This window comes from Enhydra lutris, unplaced genomic scaffold, assembly GCF_002288905.1.
Source record: "Enhydra lutris kenyoni isolate GAN:26980312 unplaced genomic scaffold, ASM228890v2 scaffoldscaffold23, whole genome shotgun sequence".
NCBI classification, from domain to species: Eukaryota; Metazoa; Chordata; class Mammalia; order Carnivora; family Mustelidae; genus Enhydra; species Enhydra lutris.
In genome coordinates, this window is record NW_019154107.1 from 68,547 (window position 1) to 85,131 (window position 16,585).

A 16,585-nucleotide genomic window follows, 5' to 3' on the forward strand; every position below is an offset into this window, starting at 1 on the left:
TAAAAGGCTCTTCCCATATGAAAGTGTTCCCAGGTACTCTGAAAGCTTTCAGAGACCATAACCTGAAGACTAGAGATGGATTAATTTCCTTTCTTCCAGTTGGTATATTAGAGCACACACAGTCTGTCTTTGCATTACTTAATTGCTGAAGTCTTTTTCTCCCCCTCTAGCCTGACCTTCCTGTCTTCAGTGCCGAACTCAGTGGTCTGGGAGTAGTAGGTGCTCAGTAAACAAAGGCATTCCTCATTCACTCTGCCTTACCATGTCTGAAATTTCACCATGAATTTGATTTCTTTGGCTTGAGCCTAATTTGACCTTTTTCCCTGTAAAAAAATCTAAGTTCTGTATATTCATCCTGTATGCCTTCATGGAGCTGAACTTGTTAAATCCATTGCTCAAAGTTGGTTCAGTTTGGAGCATGAGAGCATGAGGACCTCTTAGTCTTGAGAGACTTTTACACAAAGATAAATGTGTGAGAAGGGTTGCGGCATTCTCTGTAATAGGATAAAAAATTGGCAACAATGTGTTAAAGAATATTTTTTAAAACAGTAAAATTATGGCTCTCATACAGATATAAAATGAACATATGTTAGAGATTTTACTTAACTCACTAATTAGGGAACCAATAAGATGGCACGACCATTTCAAAGGATAACCAAACAACATATTTTTATTAGATTAGGAATATTGAAAGGAAAGTGCAAATGGAGGCAAAACTGGCTTCTCCCACAGTGGTGGACAGCAATTAATTGACTCTCCACTGGAGAATTTATTTGCGTGTCTATAGCTAAGAATTATTTTCCATTGCTATCAGTTATATACAGTTTACAGAATGGAAAATCAGAACCAGCTAACCAGGAATGATCTGCTCCAAACAAAGAGCAGTTTTCCACTGATGCACAGATTTTTACCCATTAGTATAAATATCCATTAACAGAGAACTAGTAACATTAAGAAACTGCCGCTACAGGGGCGCCTGGGTGGCACAGTCGGTTAAGCGTCTACCTTCGGCTCGGGTCATGATCCCGGGGTTCTGGGATGGAGCCCGGCATCCGGCTCCCTGCTCAGTGGAGAGCCTGCTTCTCTCTCTCCCTCTCCCTGCCACTCCACCTACTTGTGCTCTCTATCTCTCTGTCAAATGGGTAAATAAAATCTTTAAAAAAAAAAAAAAAGAAACTGCTACTGCATTGGGAAAAGACGCATCCATTGCAAAGAATATGGCAGATACTAAAGTGAAAGGCAAACCAGAGATTGAAAATATTCAGCATACATATGTCTGATGGAGGATTTGTATCCATTATGTATGTATGTATTTATTTTTAAAGATTTTGTTTATTTGACAGAGATCACAAGTAGGCAGAGAGGCAGGCGGAGAGAGAGGAAGGGAAGCAGGCTCCGTGCTGAGCAGAGAGCCCGATGCGGGGCTCGATCCCCGGACCCTGGGATCATGACCTGAGCCAAAGGCAGAGGCTTTAACCCACTGAGCCACACAGGCGCCCCTCCATTATGTATTTAAAAATTCTATAAGCTAATCAAAAAGATGAACAACCCAGTTAAAAAAGTTGGGCAAAATTCTCAAATGAGTATTTCATAAAAGAAGATATTGGAATAGCCAATAAATATATGAAAAAGTGCTCAACATCGTAGGTTATCAGGAAAATGCGATTAAAATTGTAACAAGAAACCAGCATACACCCCCCAGAGCGGCTAACATTGTAAAGACTGACAATGTAAAGTGCTGATGAGGATTGGACGACTGGAAAGTTCCACACTGTTGGTGGGCATGTAAAATGGCATAGTCATGGTTGCGAAATAGTCTCTAGTAAAGTTGCACACAACCTATGACCCAGAAGTATATTCTCAAAAGAAATTAGTGCATATGTCCACAAAAAGATTTCTAAAAGAACATTCATAGTAGCTTCATTCACAAGAGCCCCAAACTGAAAACAACCAAAATTATGATGGGGATGGCACTTGGTAAAGAAAAAAAAAAAAAACCCACCAAACTACTAATACATGCAAAACCAGAAATGAACCTCAAAAATATTAGATTGCGTGAAAGAATCCAGACACAGAAGAATAGCTACTCTACGATATCATGAATATAAAGTTTTTACTGGATAGTGTCGGAAGTCAGAATAGTGGATACCCCTGCGGGCATGGTATTGACTGGAAGGGGCATGAAGGAGCCTTTTTAGGATCATGGAAATGTTCTCTGTATTGGTTTGGTCGATGGTCACACAGGGATATACATATGTCAAAAGGCCTCAAGCTGTACTTAAGTTATGCGCATTTACTGTATAAATTATACTTCAACAAAGTACTATTGACAAAAAGAACGTTGTCAATCTGGATAAACTGATTTGAAAATCATGTCCTGATGCCAAAAGACATCTCTTAAGTTCAGTGAGTCACACAAAAGTAAATGTAATACAATCCCATTTACATGATTAAAAACCATGGGTGTGGTTACGTGTGATACGTGAATGCACCGCACAAGATGGAAGATACTTGTCTGGTCATTTACTGTGGCTGTGCTGGGCAGTGAATGGGAATGGGCGTGGAGAGGCACTGTTGTTCGCATCCCCTACCAACCATGTGAATGTATGGTTGAAGAGTGGGATTTTAGTCAGCTCTAAAGAAAGCCACAGCCAAAGATCTTCTCTGAATGCAGTCTAGCACAAAAATACAGTTTTGATCTCCGCTTTCCAGCATGACTTTCACACTGCAGGGCATTTCCTGTCAGTGGGTGATAAAATCAGTTTAATGAGTTGGGACTAGCATTTCAAAGAAAGAGAATAGAAAATATCAGAGGACAATGTGATTTTGGAAAATGTTTTCTTAGTGCTGTATTCCTGCTGTATATAGAAACTGGGTTGTCCTGTAAAATGCGTTTCTTATTTGGGTCACGATTCAAAACGGTTTGAAAGCCACTGGCTCTAGTAAGTTTAGCTTTCTGTTTGCTTACCTCACTGTATCGACAAGCGTAGGGTGACTGGTTTTCTCTTACCCTGTAATTTCAAGAGATCTGGGGGCCAAGGGGAATGGGAAGGACTTTACCTCTGGCTACAAGGAGAACATGAGCTTTCCTTTAGGCAGAGCCACCGATGACTTGGCATCCACATCGGGCTTAGGAAGCAGGGATTGGACCATAGTAGGTTGTATTTACTGGAATGAACTTCTTACATTCCACCCATCCTCTGACCCTTGAAATACTTGCTTTTTAATCCTTGAAATCCTTGTTGTTTTAAACAGAAGCTATTTCAGATGTCTGTTTAAAGGAAATGCCAGCCACCAGCCTTCAAGGTGTAGGCATTGGTAGGTTTCTTTTCTTTTCCCTTCTCAAACACAGGAAGAGGGGTGTGGGGCAGGAGGCAGGGGGAAGGCAAGAGAGAGAGGGGAGGGGGAAAAAGGTACATATATATGCATGCTTATGTCCAGTATATTTTCCTTGTCCCTAAATGACCAGATAAGGACCGTGCTTAACTGAGGTATCTGACTTAAACAGGACTATCCAAGCCCAGCCCGAGGAGGGGCTTGTACAGTTGCATTGCTAATATGTTCATTACCCCCAAAGTGTTGACGCTTCAGGTTTGTGGTTTTTTTTTTAAGATTTCATTTATTTATTTGACAGACAGAGATCACAAGTAGGCAGAGAGGCAGGCTCCCTACCAAGCAGAGAGCCCGATGCGGGGCTCGATCCCAGGACCCTGGAATCATGACCTGAGCTGAGAGCAGAGGCTTTAACCCACTGAGTCAGCCCGGTGCCCTTCAAATAAATGTTTCTTGAACTTGACTTGAAGCCTCACGGGTTTCACAAATGTTTGATTAGAGTATCATTGAAAACATTAAAAATGTTTTAAGCCTGTAATTATGGAATTGTTGGTTTTCTCAAGTGTGATGACAATATTGTGCTGGTGTAGATGGCACTTCTTCCTGCGCGATGTGCGCAGATGTATTTAGGAGATAAGTGATACGAGGTGTCAGCAATCCTGTCACATGGTATAGCAAAGGAAAACGTAGGTTTGTAAGGACAAGGTATGCTAAAACGTTAAGAATTGTTGAACCCAGTGGGAGTATAGGAGTGTTCGTGGTATTCTTTGCGCGGGCTTGAGAATTTTCGAGATAAAAGTTCGGGAACTATATACCTGTTAAATATGTGTCTATGTGGAGAGACGATGAAAGTAAATATAGCCAAATGAGAGTGCTTATTGGATCCATGTGTAGGCTGTGTGGGTCTGGGTTGGACTTTGACCTGCCTGAGACCCTAAGACAGATGTTTCTGTGTGGAAGTTAACGGCGGCGCACTCTCGCTGGGGAGGCCGCAGGACAGCAGGGCTAACCACAGTCTGAGCCCCAGTCCTGGGGGCTCAGCAGCTGGGACAGCTGTCCCTGAGGCAAGAGGGCCAGGGCTTTATGCCTCCTCACCCACCAGTCATTGGATGTGAGCTACCCTGGGGATGGGGAGCTAGGGGTGGGCTGAGGGGCTAGGGGTCCCGTGTGGGGGAGCGCAGCCCTCACGGTGTCTGGGGGATGGATGTGTCATTTCTCCAGAGGGTTCTGGGTGGCTCCCCACAGCATCCAGTACACAGCTTTTCTTTATGGTGTGTTTGTTTATCGGAGTCCCATTCTTATAGATGTCTTGTTGTTTTGCAAGGTTACAGCTTTGTCAAGTGTTTTTGTTCTGTTTTGTTTCACTAATTCAAGCCTCTGGGTTGGTGCTCACGGAAAATACCTTTTCAACTCATGTGTACTACTCTGGATTAAATGTCATTGTCCCCCCCAAAAGGGAAATTGTAATAGCTTTTGCTATGTCCATATCAGGTTGCATAGAGTTGTAGGTTTTTAGTTTTTTTTTTTCCTTTTTTCATTTACTATTTTTTTTTCCAGTGAGCCTTGGGTGCTTCTTATCTGACTTAGAACTTATAAAATAAATTTAGACAAAGTGCCACTTTTTAAAAAAAATTTTTTATTTATTTATTTGACAGAGATCACAAGTAGGCAGAGAGGCAGGCAGAGAGAGAGAGGAGGAAGCAGGCTCCCTGCAGAGCAGAGAGCCCGATGCAGGGCTTGATCCCAGGACTCCGGGACCATGACCTGAGCTGAAAGCAGAGGCTTTAACCCACTGAGCCACCCAGGCGCCCCTAAAGCTGCTTTTTTATGTTGAAGATTCACATAAGATTGTTTTGCCTAAGAAGGAACTAGCCCCTTGAAAACCATTGGTCTCCAGTCTCTCTCCTATCTCTAGCCACAATGGGACAGTTCTGGACTTCCACATATGAATATGAAGTTTGAAAACAATAATAGATAAAAAGGAAAGGCTTGTGTTGCTAAGCATAACTGGCATCTGACTCCGCCGAGCCTCTCCACCCTGATCATAACTGAGCAAGAACACTTTGCCCTTTCTGCCTGCACTAGCCGCTTTCTGGAACTAGGACAAGAATGAACAAGGGAAGTTCTCGCGTTGTTTTTTTAAACATTAGTTTCCTTCTGCTTTTCTTTTTCCCCCTCTTGGCCCCAGTTTTTAATATGTGCTTCATTTATTCAGACAAGGGGAAAACATTATCCCACTGGAGAAGAAAAACAATAGTTCCAGAAGCAGAAGCCATGCATTGCAAAGAACTCAAAGTCACTTTTCCTGGGGATAAAGCTTTATTTATCTTAGGGAGGATTTGGCCTTTTAAAACATGGATACAAAGCAGGAGGGGGAATGTAAATATAACCTCCAAATCTCTATAAAGCTATTTAAACTGCAGAGTGGTGAAGCAAGGTCTTAAATTCTTTCAGAAAATGAAAGATCTTTTTGAACTATTTTTCACTGTCCTACCTGTCACTTCAAAGGAAGATCTGGCATGATCTTTAGAGACTTTCTTCTGTCCAAGAAAGCTGAAAGAAGGCTGGAAAGAATAATTTGTACCAAGTAACTCATCCACAAATCTCCCAGTTTTCCCTTTATTTCCTCATAGGACCGTTGGTTGCAAATCTTCTTGTAAAGCATAAAGGGCAGAAGAAATGTTCCTTAATAATTTACTCCACAAGTGGTAGGAGCGGTAATGTTGGGCAGTCTGGAGCCAGGCTTCTCTCCGATCTTTCAGAGAGTGAGCGGGTTTGCCCAGACAGTGTCTCCACTTTCATGGGAGATCTCCGGGTAACGGCCAGTCCCCACCGAATGTGGCAGGGATGTTGAGCATAGCAGTTTGCACTTGGAATCAGGGCCATGTGAACCCCCGTTGCAATCTCAAGGAGCCTTTGGAGAGTTGACCTGTGTAGCTTCTCAGAGCACACACAGGCAAGTCATGTGTGATACCCCCGTAGCATGAAGAATTGTTTAATTAATAATTAATTAGACCGCGAGCTCGAGTAAGGGCAGCAGCAGGCAGAGGGAGAAGCTGGCTCCTTGCTGAGTCGGGTGGAGGGGGGTGGGGGGCTCCATCCCAGGACCCTTGGATCATGACCTGAGCTGAAGGCAGACGCTTAACGACTGAGCCACCCAGGTGACCCTATAGCATGAAGAATTGTTAATCTCTCCCTGGCCCTACATCCTTCATAAATTCCTTAATATTCTACTCTTCCTTCTCCCTCAGCAGTAGCCAGAATGGCACTTGGTTTCTGGTGTTCTGTTGTAAATACGGCCATTAGTCCCGGTTATGCATGCTGGGGTGCTCACTGCGTTTTATTGCGAATTCTCTGTGTTTCGGGAGATCAGAAACACACCTCGATGACTCTGTTATCTCTGACAGTAAAAAATAAGCAAAAATTGTGTAAAGCATGCATTTTTGTTTCAGAATGAAAGATTATCTTAGTTTGGGTTCCTGTAGAAGTAGACCGAGACAAAGACTCAGGTGCAAATCATTGAATTGGGAGGGGAAGAAGCACTGTAGAGGGGTGGCGGAATGAGACAGGCCAAGGAAGCCACTAGAGCTTAAGCCTGCTGGGCATCTCTGGGACCAGCGTAGAAAATGTGCCTCAGAGCTCTCCCTCCTGGGGGTGAGGAAGCTGGAACATTTATATAGCAAATCCTCTCAATTCTGGGTTGAGGACTGTTGGGGGAGCCCTAACTTCCCAGCCCTTTCAGGCCGCTCCCCTGGTGGCAAAATGGGCTTTAAAATGCTGGTGGGTTAGTGGGGCGCCGGGGTGACCCAGTTAGTTAAGCTACTGCCTCTTGCTTTTGGCTCAGGTTGTGAGATGGACCTCTGCCGGGCTCCGCGCTCCTCATGGGGTGTGCTGTCTCCCGCTCCCCCCAACCTAAAATAAACACATCAAATAAATCTTTTTTAAAAAGTGCTGGTGGGTTAGGGATATGGGTGGGTGCTACAAAGATGCTATCGTATATCCAGAATATTATTCAGATAATTTTCAACAAGCTCTGGGACTTCCACCACCAAAAACTTGTTTATTTCTGGTTATGGGCAGGAGCAGTTTTAATTTACTTGAGTTTAATAGATAAGAATAATTTTTCAACCTCACAAGTTTATTATGAGAATCAAGTTAATTAGTATCTGTGAAAGTATAACAAACAGAGGATGGCAGTTGAAATGATTTGATAGTTTGCAACTGGATAGAAATATGAGCTAAAGAAAGCAGTAAACTGTAAAATAAAACTATCACGATCATTTCTCATTTTATTGTTTTAACTGGTTTTGCTTCTGAACCCCAAAGTGTGGAGTTTCCAGTGATTTAGTTTATGTCATATTTTCTGATTCATCAGAAAGCCTTCTTGGAATCTGACATGATTAAAGTTTTGCTATTTTTAATATGTGTGTTTTTGGCTCACCTTATCATTTACATTTTGAGAGAAATTAAAATCTTCTATAATGGTGGATTTTATAAAAGTGTTCTTTTATATATTTTGCCAGTATGTTATTAATGGTTGGAAGTTCAAAATTTTTATAGCTTCTTATAGATTGCTTTTTTTTGTCATCAAATGAGGTCCTGCATTATGACTACTGAATCTTTCCCCGTTAAATTTTGTTTTGCCTGTTCCTAATTTTACTAGATTATTTGTTATTTGTTTAGTATATTTTTTCCCATTCCTTTTATTTTAGCTTATGTATGTCATTGTGTTTTAGGTGTGCCCAGCTCTAGCTTTTGTTTTCACCACCCAATATAAACAGACTTAATTATCTATTAAAGATAATGACTAAAAAATTTAGATTACTGATATATTTGAGTTTAATTTTTGCTTTCTTATTGTTCCTGTTTGTTTGATTTTTGCTTTCTTCTGTTTTGGAAGTTATCCATTCTGTTTTTTTTTTTTAACACTTATTTTATCCTCTCACTTTCTTTCTTTTAAGATTTATTTATTGATTTTATAGAGAGGAAAAGAGAGAGATTGGGGAGTGAGGAGGGGCAGAGGGAGAGGGAGAAAGCCTTAAGAAAGTCTCAAGACTGCACTGAGCGTGGAGCCTGACACAGGGCTCGATCTTAAAACCGTGAGATCATGACCTGAGCCAAAACCAAGAGTCGGATGCTTAACCTACTGAACCACCCAGGCGTGCCTGCTCTCATTTTCCATTGCCCTTTAACCTTTTATGCCGCTGATATTTACTTTTTGTAAATACTATTTTTGTTGGAATAGAGTAAAAGCATGATAAATATTTATTTTGTGGACTAACATTCACTGCATATTGAAGGATGCTGCTGTGTATCTAATGATGTAGAGCGTGTATATTGCTTTGCTTCCTGCTCACAGAGAGTATAGGGGCAAGCTACTGAAATCTTCCCTAGCTTTCTCCAGTGTTTCTATCCTCAGAACTCAGCTGACCTGTCCTCTTCTTCCCCTTTCTCTTTTCTCATGATTTTTCTCCACTAGCCTTTAGAAAGGCTCCTTGAGTAGTGCGGCAGGAAGTCGTAAGAGGCAGTGCGGAGGTAAGTTCAGTCTATCAAGTCATGAAATCTCAGCTGCTCAGTTCTATGAAGTTAATAGTTTTTTGAAGGGAACCTCTTTTTTCTTTTTGTCCATTCGTGTGACTGCTTTGTCCTGGGACACATGCACCTTCAGCTGACTTTTGAAAGCCTGCTATTTTGGAGGTCATAATTTTGACTGATAGGCCTATACTTAGTAAGTGCTCATTAAGTGTTGTGTCCTGAGGGTTTCACTGGGGTGGTAGAGAATGTTCTTAGCAGCTGCTGGGGTGATAACAGTCCTGCACATTGGCATGATTCCAAAAGTAGCCAAAGAACTTTATAAAGATGAAAAGTAAGCGGAACAGCATAGCAGCTACAGCATGGGAGAAAATAGTATGAAGGTCTCTTGGTCACCGAAACTACGGACTCCTTACTCTTGTTTTCTCCACAATGGTGAAAACTTGATATCCTTTGTTTTTGTTGTACCCATTTGAAGTCATGCCTCTCTCTCCTGGGTCTTTGCCATCCTGCCTCTTAGCTACAGATGTTTCTCAAGCTTCGATCTGGAGTCCTCTTCTCTCTTCCGGGACCCTCCCCAACATGGAGCATTCCCTCCCAGTGGTTTCAAACGGAAGCTTAATGTTGGTGACTCGCAAATCCACACTTCTGTCTTCTACTCAAACTCAGTCCCACATTTTTAATTGCCTGCTCAACATTTACCCCCAGTCCTCCTGAAGCCTTGACTCAGTGTACCTGGAGCCTTATTCTTTCCTTGAAACCAACTTCCATACTTTATGACCCAGCATTTCCATTCTTATATTTGTAGCTAAAAGAAATGTGTGCATAGTGCATCGAAAGACATGTGTAGAATGTTCATCAGGCATGACATGTCATGACCAAATGTGGCTTTATCCAGGAATGCAAAGTTGGGTTTAAATTTAGAAATCAAACAGTTGGGCGCCTGGGGGGCGCAGTGGGTTAAGCCTCTGCCTTCGGCTCGGGTCGTGATCTCAGGGTTCTGGGATCGAGCCCCACATCGGGCTCTCTGCCTGCTTCCTCCTCTCTCTCTGCCTGCCTCTCTGCCTACTTGTGATATCTGTCTGTCAAATAAATAAATAAAATCTTAAAAAAAAATCAAACAATTTAATTCATCCCATTAACAGAACAAAGGGGGAAATCATGTGATTATTTCAATAGATGTAGACAGTTCATTGACAATATTAAATATCCTTTCATGATAAAAACTCTTAGCAAAGTAGGAGAAGAGAATATTCTTTCTTTTAAATTTTAAATCCAATATAATTAACATGCAGTGCTATATTAGTTTCAGGTATACAATATAATGATTCAAAATTCTTTTATTGACAATGGATGTATATTTATTGAGACTTTTAGTTTACAACAAGAGGTAAAAGGGAAGCCAGTTCTTTTTTTTTTTTAAAATTAATTAATTAATTTATTTGACAGAGAGAAAGAGATCACAAGTAGGCAGAGAGGCAGGCAGAGAGATAGGGGGAAGCAGGCTCCCTGCTGAGCACAGAGCCCAACGTGGGGCTTGATCCCGGGACCCTGAGATCATGACCTGAGCCGAAGGCAGAGGCTTCAACCCACTGAGCCACCCAGGTGCCCCGGGAAGCCAGTTCTTAACGAGTACTTTATACAGCTGTAGTAAAGTATTTCAAACTTTAGGGAATTAAAATGGATTACATATCTTAAAAGTTGGAGATCGAGTAAACAATATTTAGCTTCCTGAATTTTCAAGTTGACTCCTCCCTAACAGTGGTAACCAGGTTTCATTAGTTCCATAAGTTTTTTCAAGGCTATGTTTTATTGTTGCATCATGATGTCTTTATATCTGAAGCAGTGCTCTTTTAATCAATACCCACTAATTCCACTTTGAAATGGAGTTTTGCATTTGGTGGAATTTTGGCATCAGGCCATCCTTTCTTTCCATAAGCCCATTCTGGTTCAGTCTCTAGTTGAGCATTTTCTCCTTTACTCATAGTCAAGAGTGCTTCATTCCATCCTCTGATAACTTTGCCTGTTCTAAGCTTAAAACTTAAGGGCATGGCATTTTTCTTCTTTGAACTCATTTGAATATAGTATCAAAAACAGTCCCATCCTGTAGCGTTCCTGTATACCAGCAGTGAACAGCATCTCCTGTTTTGGGAAAGTTGGTTTTAACTCCTTTTTTAAGAACACAATTTATATATTTTGGTGGACCCTCCTCCAGAGTCTCTTCAGACTTGGTTTCTTTGGGTTTATCTTCATTAAGCTTCACATTTTCACCGGCTCAGACACTTTACTTATACTTTCAGTACCTTGAAATGCTTACTTTTAAAAAGATGACTGTAGGCTATAACCAAATGGTCCTTGTTAACGGTTTTGTCCACATTTTCAATGTTTCCTAATAACTTCTGCAAGAAACAGATCCAGACTGTGGTCCTTTAAAAACTTGATTATGTCCTTCTTGGGTAGCTACCTGATACTCCTTGGTCTAGGTCCGCTGTGGAATGGCCTCTACCATCTTACCCAACTCACGATTCAACATTGAACATTCACAATTACTCAGTGCTCATCATGATGAGTGTATTCTTTTTTTTTTTTTTTTAAGATTTTATTTATTTGACAAAGACACATCGAGAGAGGAAACACAAGCAGGGAGAGTGGGAGAGGGAGAAGCAGGCTTCCCACTGACCAGGGAGCCTGACTTGGGGCTTGATCCCAGGACCCTGGGATCATGACTTGAGCCCAAGATAGATGCCCAATGACTGAACCACCCAGGTGCCCCATGATGAGTGTGTTCTTAATCCCCTTTACCTATTTCACCGCCCCCCTTCTTGTTACTAATACGTTGTTCTCTGTATTTCACAGTGATTTTTTTTGGTAAAGATATTTATTTATTTGAGAGCGAGCGAGCGAGCACAAGCCAGGGGAGTGGGAGAGGGAGAAGCAGGCTCCCCACAGAGCAGGGAGCCCAATGCCTGGCTTGATCCAAGGATCCTGGGATCATGACCTGATCTGAAGGCAGACAGATGCTTAACAACTGAGCCACCCAGGGATTTTTGTCTCTTTTTTCTTTGCTTGTTTTGTTTCTTAAATTCCACATATGAGTGAAATTATGTATTTGTCTTTCTCTGACTGACTGATTTCACTTAGCATTGTACTCTAGATTCATCCATATTTTTGTAAGTGGCAAGATGTCATTCCTTTTTATGGCTCAGTAATCTATTATACACACACATGTACATCAATACACAGACACTCCCCCATGTCTTCTGATCCTTTCATGTATTGATGGACACTTGGCTTCCTTCCATAATTTGGCTATTGTAAATAACACTGCAATAAATGGGTGCATATATCTTTTCAAATTAGTGTTTTTGTACTTTTTGGGCAAAGAGTAGTGGAATTATTGGATCCTATAGTAATTCTGTTTTTAATTTTTTGAGGAACCTCCATACTGTCTGCCACAGTGGCTGTACCAGTTTGCATTTGTACCAACAGTGCAGAAGCGTTCCCTTTCCTCCACCTTCTCACCAGCACTTATTTCTTGTGTTTTTGATGCTAACCATACTGACCGGTATCTGGTGGTACCTTTTTGTGGTTTTTATGTGCATGTCCCTGCTGGTGAGTGATGTGGAGCATCTTTTCATGTGTCTCTTGGCCATCTGGATGTCTTCTTTGGAGAAATGTCTGCTCATGTCTTCTGTTCATTTTTAATGTGGATTATTTGTGGGTTTCTTGGGTGTTGAGTTGTATAATTTCTTTATATATATTGGATACTAACCCCTTAGTCATATATGTTGTTTGCAAATATCTTCTTCCATCCCATTAATTTTGTTGATTATTTCCTCTGTGTAGAAGCTTTTTATTTTGATGTAGTCACAGTAGTTTATTTTTGCTTTTTTCCCCTCTTGCCTCAGGAGGCACAGCTAGGAAAATGTTACTATGGCCAATGTCAGAGAAATTACTGCCTGTGCTCTCTTCTAGGATTTTTATGGTTTCAGGTTTCACATTTAGGTCTTTAATCCATTTTGAATTTATTTTTGTGTAAGAAAGTGGCCCAGTTTCATTCTTTTGCATGTAGCTTGTCCAGTTTTCCCAGCACCATTTGTTGAAGAGACTTTTTTCCCCATTGTTTGTTCTTTCCTCCTTTGCTGAAGATAATTTGACCATATAATTATGGGCTTATTTCTGGGTTTTCTATTCTGTTCTATCAAGCTATGCGTCTATTTTTATGCCGTACCATAATGTTTTGATCACTAGAGTTTTATAATATAACTTGAAGTACAGAATTGTGATGCTAGTTTTGTTTTTCCTTTTCAAGGTTGCTTTGGCTATTGGAGTCTTTTGTGGTTCCATACTAATTTTAGTATTCTTTGTTCTAGCACTGTAAGAAATGCTGTTGGTATTTTGATAGGGATTGCACAAGTGTGTAGATTGCTTTGGGTAGTATAGACATTTGAACAGTATTTTTTCTTCTGTTCCATGAGCATGGAATGTTTTCCAATTTCTTTGGTCCTCTTCAATTTCTTTCATGAGTAGTTTATACTTTTCAGAGTATAGGTCTTTCACTTTCTTGGTTCGGTTTATTCCTCAGTATTTTATTATTTTTGGTGCAATTGTAAATGGGATTGTTTTCTTAATTTCTCTTTCTGCTACTTTATTATCAGTGTATACAAATGCAATGAATTTCTGTATGTTGATTATTGAATTCATTTACCAGTTCTAGTAGTTTTTTGGCGAAGTCATACAGGTTTGGTTTTGTTTTTTATAGAGGGGGTAGGGGCCAAGGGAGGGGAAGAGAAAGAATTCGAAGCAGTCTCCATGCCCAATGTGGAGTCTGATGTGGGGCCTGCTCTCACAACCCTGAGATCATGACCTGAGCTGAAATCAAGAGTCATCATGCTTAACTGACTGAGCCACCCAGGCACCCCAGATTTCTGTATATGGTATAATGTCCTCTGCAAATAGTGAAGGTTTTACTTCTTTCCTACCAATCTGGATGCCTTTTATTACTTTTTGTTGTCTGATTGCTATAGCTAGGACTTCCAGGATTGTGTTGGGTAAAGGTGGTGAGAATGGACATCCTTGTCTTGTTCCTGGCCTTAGGGGGAAAGCTCTCAGTTTTTCACCTTTGAGGATGATGTTAACTGTGGATTCTTTATATGTGGCCTATATTATGTTAAGATATGTTCCATCTAAGTCTACTTTGTTGAGAGTTTTTATCATGAATGGATGTTGTATTTTATCAAATGCTTTTTCTGCATCTATTGAAATGATCCTATGTTTCTTATCCTTTCTCTTATTGATGTGATGTATCATGTTGATTGATTTGTAACCTTTGCATCCCAGGAATAAATCTCACTTGATCATGGGGTATGATTCTTTTAGTGTATTGTTGGATTTGGTCTGCTAATGTTTTGTTCAGAATTTTGGCATTTATGTCCATCAGAGATATTGGCCCATAGATATTGCCCCCCCTTGTGGTGTTTTCTATCTGGTTTTGGTATCAGGGTAATGCTAGCCTCATAGAATGAATTTGGATTTTCCTTCCTCTTCTATTTTTTGGAATAGTGTGAGAAGAATACGTATTAACTCTTCTTTAAATGTTTGGTGGAATTCATCTATGAAGCCATCTGGTCCTAGACTTTTGTCTGTTGGGAGTTTTTTGGAACACTGATTCAATTCATTGCTGGTAATCAGTCTGTTCAATTTTCTATTTCTTCATGATTCAGTTTTAGTAGGTTATGGGTTTCTAGGCATTTATCTGTTTCTTCTAGGTTGTCCAATTTGTGGGCATATAATTTTTCATAATATTCTTCTATAATTGTTTGTATTTCTGTGATGTCAGTTGTTATTTCTCTTTCATTTCTGAATTTGCTTATTTGAGTCTTCTCTCTTTCTCTCTCTTTTGATGATTCTGGCTAGAAGTTTATGACTTTTGTTTATCTTTTCAAGGAAACAGCTCCTAGTTTCATTGTTCTATTGTTTTTTTAGTTTCTAATACATTTATTTCTGCTCTAATCTTTATTATTTCTTTCTTTCTACTGGTTTTGGGTTTTGTTTGTTGTTCTTTTTCTAGCTCCTTTAGGTGTAAAGTTGGGTTCTTTATTTGAGAATTTTCTTGCTTCATGAGGTAGGCTTGTATACTGTGAACTTCCCTCTTAGAACAGCATTTTCTGCATCCCAAAGATTTTGGACTGTTGTATTTCATTTTCATTTCTCTCTGTGTATTTTTTAACTTCCTCTTTGACTTCTTGGTTGACTCAATCACTGTTTAATAGCATGTTATTTAACCTCCATATATTTGTGTTCTTTCAAGATTTTTTTTTCTTGGGATTTCTAGTTTCATAGCATTGTGGTTGGAAAAGATGCATGATATGACTTCAGTCTTTTTGAATTTGCTAAGACTTGTTTTGTGGCCTAATATGTGATCATTTCTGGGGAATATTCCATATGTACTTGAAACGAGTGTGTATTCTGCCGTTTTCGGGTGGAATTTTCTGAATATATCTGTTAGAGCCATCTAGCCCAATGTTTCATTCAAAGACTCTTTGTTCATTTTCTGTTTGGATGATCTATCCATTGATATAAGTGAGGTGTGAAAGTCTCATACCATTTTTTGTATCACTATTGATTACTCCTTTTATGTTTGTTTTTAGTTGTATTATGTATTTGGATGCTCCCATGTTGGTGCCTAAATATTTACAATTGTTGTATCTTCTTGTCAAACTGTGCACTTTATGATCATATAGTATCTTTCTTTGTCTCTTGTTACAGTCTTTGTTTTGAAGTCTGTTTTGTCCAATATTAGTATTGTTACCCTGGTTTTCTTTCAACTTCCATTTACATGATAAATGCTTTTTCCATCCCTTCACTTTCAATCTATATGTGTCTTTAAGTGTGAAATGAATACTTGTTTGCAGCATATAGAAGGGTCTTGCTTTCTTATCCATTCTGTCACCCTTTGTCTTTTGATTGATTCATTTAGTCCATTTATACTCAGAGTAACTATCAATAAATATGTGCTTATTGCCATTTTGTTACTTGTTTTATGATTGTTTTGTAGTTTTTCTCTGTTCCTTTCTTCTCTTGCTCTCTTTCAGCTTGCTGTCTTTCTTTAGTGACAGGCTTGCATTCCTTTTTCTTTATATTTTACTTATCTATCGCAGGTTATTAACTTATATAGAGTGACCATTAGGTTTATGTATAACGTTTTCTGCATATAGCATTCTTTTTTTTTTTTTTTAAAGATTTTATTTATTTATTTGATAGACAGAGATTACAAGTAGTCAGAGAGGCAGGCAGAGAGGAGGAAGCAGGTTCCCCGCTGAGCAGAGAGCCTGATGCGGGGCTCGATCCCAGGACCCTGAGACCATGACCTGAGCCAAAGGCAGAGATTTCAACCTACTGAGCCACCCAGGCGCCCCTGCATATAGCATTCTATATTAAGTTGATGGTTGCTTAAGTTTGAACCCATTCCAAAAGCACTAAAGTTTTACTCCCCTCTCCCCTACATTTTAGGTATATTGTGTCATACTTTACATCTTGCTATTTTGTGAATCCTTGGATTGATTTTTTTAAAAGATTTTATTTACTTATTTGTTAGAGAGAGAGAGAGAGAGAGCATGAGCACAGGCAGACAGAGTGGCAGGCAGAGGCTGAGGGAGAGGGAGAAGCAGGCTCCCCGCTGAGCAAGGAGCCCGATGTGGGACTCAATCCCAGGACTCTG

At 40.1% G+C, this 16,585-nt stretch overlaps 1 pseudogene; it reads right to left on the reverse strand.

Annotated features, from left to right (window-relative positions):
* Positions 1-10,718: 10,718 nt before the first annotated feature.
* On the reverse strand, positions 10,719-12,467 carry LOC111150351 (annotated as a pseudogene).
* Between the last annotated feature and the right edge of the window lie 4,118 nt (positions 12,468-16,585).